This window comes from Pithys albifrons, chromosome 24 (assembly GCF_047495875.1).
Source record: "Pithys albifrons albifrons isolate INPA30051 chromosome 24, PitAlb_v1, whole genome shotgun sequence".
NCBI lineage: Eukaryota > Metazoa > Chordata > Aves > Passeriformes > Thamnophilidae > Pithys > Pithys albifrons.
This window is the reverse complement of record NC_092481.1, coordinates 2,942,055-2,948,384: the sequence shown is the minus strand read 5'-3', so window position 1 is coordinate 2,948,384 and position 6,330 is coordinate 2,942,055.

Genomic DNA, 6,330 nt, shown 5'->3' with positions numbered 1-6,330 from the left:
GCTCCCACTGTGGGCTGACCTGGAAAGCTTCTCAGTGCAGTCAGGATGGGCTTTCCAGGGGTGTCTGACACCAGCACAGGTCTGACCTCTGTTTTATCTTGATTGCAGCTCATTGTTGAATTTAGTGATGTCTTGAAACTTCAGTCCCACCCTGATGTATTGAGATGTCCAAAGCTGAGGAGGGAAGGGGCATCAGAGCTGCTTGCAGTGACAAACCCCCTGAAAACCTTCATTTGCTGAGCACAGCTCCATCCTGAGCTGAGCTGCAATAACTCAGCCACAGCAGAGCAAGGAATGGTCACTCACTTGAGATCAGAGCTCATCATGCAACTAAACAGCAGAGGAGAAAATTGGGAAAACGGGATCACAGAATCACAGGACACCTGCAGGAATGGGGCAGCCACAACTTCAGCCACAGCTTCTCTGGGCACCCTGTGCCAGGGCCTGCCCACCCTCACAGGGAGGGATTCCTTCCCAATATCCCATCTAAACCTACTCTCTTTCTATTTGAACCATCCCCTCTTGTCCTGCCACCTGTAGATAGTCCTGGACCACCTTTCCTGGCAGTTCCCTTCAGGCTCTGGAGGGCTGCAATCAGAATTATGACCCTTCTTATCCCACAGGGAGTTGCTGAGGCTCAGATTTGTTGTCCTGATGGACCAGAGGGCTGTTCCCGACCTGCTTTGGTCTCTTTTCCTTTCATTTTTGGGCACATCAGTCCCTTTAGCAGAGACAGAGCCCAGACTGGCCCTACATGCTTGGACATCATTGTGCAGACTTGATCAACCACCCCCTCCACCATGAGTGACCTTCAGCTCTGCTCTTGTGGCTCTTCCTTTAGCAGAGACAGAGCCCAGACTGGCCCTACATGCTTGGACATCATTGTGCAGACTTGATCAACCACCCCCTCCACCCCAGGTGACCTTCAGCTCTGCTCTTGTGGCTCTTCCTTTAGCAGAGACAGACCCCAGACTGGCCCTACATGCTTGGACATCATTGTGCAGACTTGATATTCACCCCCTCCACCATGAGTGACCTTCAGCTCTGCTCTTGTGGCTCTCCCTTTAGCAGAGACAGACCCCAGACTGGCCCTACATGCTTGGACATCATTGTGTAGAATTGATCAACCATCCCCTCCACCATGAGTGACCTTCAGCTCTGCTCTTGTGGCTCTCCCTTTAGCAGAGACAGAGCCCAGACTGGCCCTACATGCTTGGACATCATTGTGCAGACTTGATCAACCACTCCCTCCACCATGAGTGACCTTCAGCTCTGCTCTTGTGGCTCAGGAGCCACCTGGGCCATTGGGCTGCTCCACCACGGCACAAACAGCCCTAAGAAACAGCTCCTGATGGCAGGGCAGGAATTCAGGGATCTCCTCTATGTCTTGGCTGAGGTGGGGGAGAGCAGATGGTTTCACCACCTGGTTCAGTTGGTCTAGTCTAAGAGTTGAAGAGCTGGACTTTGTCACAGTGACATCAGGAGAGTCCCTTTGTGTGAAACCTTGAGCCATCAGGGCACATGGGGGGTCAGCAGTTCACAGCTGGTTTCTTCCTGCAGCAGGGACTGTCTGACCTGTAAGACACACTGAAACTTCTCTGAAAGGGAGGGAAGTTTGTGGCATTCCAGTGTTCCTCCCTCCCTCCAAAATGAACTTCGGATCATTTATTCTGGAATTCATTTTACGGCAGTAAAAGACTTGGGTTTCTTGGCAGATAAACGAGGGCCTGGATGGGATTTCACTGAACCTTCCCAGTGCATAAATTGTTTCCTGGAGAAACAGAATTGGTGTGTTTAAAGAAAGGAGTTAAAGAATTAGTATTGGCTCCTTTGGTTGTGTTCATGCACTGAGGGCTCTGTGGTTCTGTTGTGCTTCCCTCCAAGCACAAAGGCATAAACACCCCGAGACTCCTTCCTAATAACTCTGCAGAATTGTGCTGCAAATGAACCAAGATAATGTTGGCCTGACAGGCTGAGCTTGGGCTGGTGATGAAGCTGAGGCTGAGCAGAGCCATTCCACCGACACAACCTGGATTCAATCTGGGAGAGCAGCTGCAAAAAGAGGAATAAATCCATTTCCTCCTGTTATAAACACGGAGTTTCGACCTCTTTGGTTACGGCGTGAATTGAGTCACTTATCCTGAGGTCCAGCAGGCCCCACTCTGTGCCCTGGGCTGATGATCCCAGTGGGGTTGGATCAAGGGTTGATGATCTCAGAGGTCTCTTCCAACCCAAGTGAGAAGAGAAGAGCAACGAGGCTGGAGAAGGGACTGGAGCACAAGTGCTGTGGGGAGAGGCTGAGGGAGCTGGGGGTGTTCAGCCTGGAGAAGAGGAGGCTCAGAGGTGACCTCAGCACTGCCTGGAACTGCCTGAAGGGAAGTTCTGGCCAGCTGGGGGTTGGTCTCTTCTCCCAGGCACTCAGCAATAGGACAAGGGGGCACGATGGGCTCAAGCTCTGCCAGGGGAAATTGAAGTTGGAGAGCAGAAAAAAATTCTTTGCAGAGAGAGTGCTCAGGGATTGGAATGGGCTGCCCAGAGAGGGGGTGGATTCCCCATCCCTGGAGGTTTTTCAGCTGAGCTTGGCCGTGGCACTGAGTGCCATGATCTGGTAAAGGGACTGCAGTTGGCCCAAGGGTTGGACTCGATGATCTGGGAGGTCTTTTCCAACCCAATCCATTCTGTGATTCTGTGATTCTTCACAGTGGTGGTTTATCCCCCTCCCAGTCCTTGCAATGTGTTTCTTTTTGCAGCACCCAGAGTAAATCAGGGATGCTGAAACATGTTTTATTTGCAGTGCTGCTGGAGCAGCAATTAATCACTGTCAGGGGGCTGCAAATAACCATCAGTTTCTGCTTTATTCTCTACTACATTAGCAGAGAGATACATCTCCATTCTGGTTATTAATCCTCCTGCTCAGCAGGGGAAAGAGAGTCAGCCCAATCCTGGGAGCTGATCTGTACCAAAGGATCTCAGGAAAGGAAAGGTGGAGTTCAGGTGGAAAGATGGAGCTTTGCTGGAGACAGGGATTGCCAGCCTGGAGATGGGGGGGCTGTGCTGGGAACGTGTGTGAGGAGAGGGAGAACTCTTGGAGCTCTGCAAACAGATGTTAATGTTTAACAGGACACATCAAAGGAACTGCTGCAAAGCTTGGAGAGAATTGTTTTGCCTCTGTTTGTGAGCTTTGAGCTCTTCAGGCAGTTAATTAAAGGCTACTCTTGGAATGTATCTTCTCTAAATTTAGGCAGGCAGCCAAAAACAGTGACCATAAACGTGGCCTGCCAGGGCTGCCTGTTAATTATGGACTCAGACACTTCTTTTTAAGGTAAGATTATTGTTTCCCCTAATTTCCAGGACTACAAATTCCCCTCCATGGCATCTAAAAAAAATCACAGAATCTCAGACTGGTTTGGGTTGGAAGGGCCATCCCAGACCATCCAGTCCCACCCCTGCCCTGGGCAGGGACACCTTCCACAGGACCAGGTTGCTCAGATCCTTCCTAGCAAAGCTCCAACCAAGGGAAGATTCTCAGCCCCAACTCCACCCAAGGGAAGGTGGAATTTCTGCCCCAAATCCCCCAGGCCTGATGAGCTCTGCAAAGAGCCCAATGTCCCCCCAGTCCTCCCTGTGCTGCCACAAAAGCCACCAAAGAGGTTTGTGATGTTCCTGGAGGTTCTGCTCTCCCGAGCAGGGAATTCCCACGTGGCTTTGGGACATGAACTGCTGAAAGGGGGAGAAAAAACACCCCTTGAGAACTCACACTTGGCTTGGGGACACAAACTGCCAAAAGGGAGAGAAAAAACCCCCCTTGAGAACTCACACTTGGCTTGGGGACGTGAACTGCTGAAAGGGGGAGAAAAAACACCCCTTGGGAACTCACACTTGGCTTGGGGACATGAACTGCTGAAAGGGAGAGGAAAAACACCCCTTGGGAACTCACACTTGGCTTGGGGACATGAACTGATAAAAGGGAGAGGAAAAAACCCCCTTGAGAACTCACACTTGGCTTGGGGACATGAACTGATAAAAGGGAGAGGAAAAAACCCCCCTTGGGATCTGACACCTCCCACCAGCCCAGGTTGCTCCAAGCCCTGTCCAACCTGTCCTTGGACACTCCAGGGATGGAGCAGCCACAGCTTCTCTGCCCAACCTGTGCCAGGGCCTGCCCACCCTCCCAAGGAAGGATTTCTCCCTAATATCTTCCTAATTTTTTCCTAATAATATCAGAGACCTCCCAGAGAGTTGCAAGGGCAGATTTCTTGTGTTCCAGACCCTTTCACTGTCCAACAGTCTGAACAAGCCATACCCCTTAATCAGTATAAATGGAACTTTCAGAGGATAATTTGTCCTGTCCTAATTAAAGCCTTTGAATTAAGTTGGATGAACTCTCTGGAATTGCCTGTTTCTCACCTGGACAGCATGAAAATTCAGGCAGCCAAACCAGAGGTGCTTCAAATCCAGGAGAGATTAATAACTTGGGGGTCTAAGTTAGGAGAGCAGCAAGACTGAGTTGCTCCTACCAAGCACTGAAGGCTTCCTGAACTGAGCTGAAAAGAGTGAAATCAGGTAAATTTTGCTTTCTCCACCTCCCAGGTGCAGCTGAAGGTGCCTCAGACACCTGCTGTGATGGAGGGAGGTGGTGGGAAGGGAAATTTGCTCTGGAATTACAGTAATTGCAGCTCCTGCTCCATCAGGTATTGAGGGAGGCAGCAATTGAGGTAATTAGTGTTATTTTGTGCAAATAGCTGAGAGGATCCAGGAGGAAGGTGATTCTCTGGTAGGAATGTGGTAGGGATTGGCTGAACCCACAGGAAAGTTCCCTTTTGGAGGAAGGAAGGAACTGGCACGTGGCAGGGAGAGGGGAAGGTGCAACCACCAAGGCAGGGCTTTGTTTGAACCAACATCTGTGCTGGGCTTTTACTCTCCCCCCATATTCAAAGCTTCTCATCTGACAGTTTGGCTGCCTTGGACCTTTTCCATCTCAGGCTCTTGTTCACATGTTCCACTGCAACAATTAAATACAACAGGAATGGCACTTTTACTGGTGTTCCTGCCCTGCCTGTGCTGAGCCTGAAAGAGGCAGCCTGAAAGTAAAGGCAAAATAAAAGTAAAGGATGATTTTCATCTCTGAACCTCCAGCGAGGTTTGAATTGTGCTTTCAATAAGATTCCAGGCTGAGCAAGTCCTGCTCTCTGTAATATCATTTCACACTTGAGTTTCTGTCACCTTGACTGTGCAGAGGGGAAAAGGGCACCACGTGGTGGGAGAAGCCAATGGAAGCTTGGCCAGGATGGTTGGTGTTCACCAAAGGCAAAATTCCCCCTTCAGAGAGAGAGCAAATGAACTTCAGGTTGACTCAGGCTGGTACAATCCAGGGAGCTGTTGAGCCATGACAGGTCAAGGTGTCACCTTCCAGCAGCTGAGCTGCTCAGGAGCTCTCAGACCCCCCAGACCTGAGGGCAGAGCCCAGTGGGGGCTGCAGCTCCAATCTCTGATCCCTCAGAGCAGGGAGAGCACCCAGGGAAGGGCTGGAGCTGTGCCAGGGCAGGGACAGCACCCAGGGAAGGGCTGGAGCTGTGCCAGGGCAGGGACAGCACCCAGGGAAGGGCTGGAGCTGTGCCAGGGCAGGGACAGCACCCAGGGAATGGCTGGAGCTGTGCCAGGGCAGGGACAGTACCCAGGGAATGGCTGGAGCTGTGCCAGGGCAGGGACAGCACCCAGATAAGGGCTGGAGCTGTGTCAGGGCAGGGACAGGTTGGATCTCAGGGAAAGGTTCTTCCTCCAGTGGGTGGGGGCACTTTGGGGGCACACAATGGAAGGAAGGGCTGAAGCCATTGGAGAGTGTCCAAAGGAGGGCACAGAGATGGTTCAGGGCCTGGAGGGGCAGCGTGTGAGGGCACTGAGGGCACTTGGGGTGTTCAGCTGGAGAAGAGGAGACTGAGGGGAGACCTCAGTGCAGTTCCAACATCCTCAGGAGGGGCAGAGGAGGGGCAGGCACTGAGCTCTGCCCTGTGGGGACCAGGGACAGCACCCAGGGAATGGCTGGAGCTGTGCCAGGGAAGGGACAGGGCACAGGGAATGGCTGGAGCTGTGCCAGGGCAGGGACAGCACCCAGGGAAGGGCTGGAGCTGTGCCAGGGCAGGGACAGCACCCAGGGAAGGGCTGGAGCTGTGCCAGGGCAGGGACAGCACCCAGGGAAGGGCTGGAGCTGTGCCAGGGCAGGGACAGGGCACAGGCAATGGTTGGGTCTGTGCCAGGGCAGGGACAGCACCCAGGAAAGGGCTGGAGCTGTGCCAGGGCAGGGACAGGGCACAGGCAATGGCTGGGTCTGTG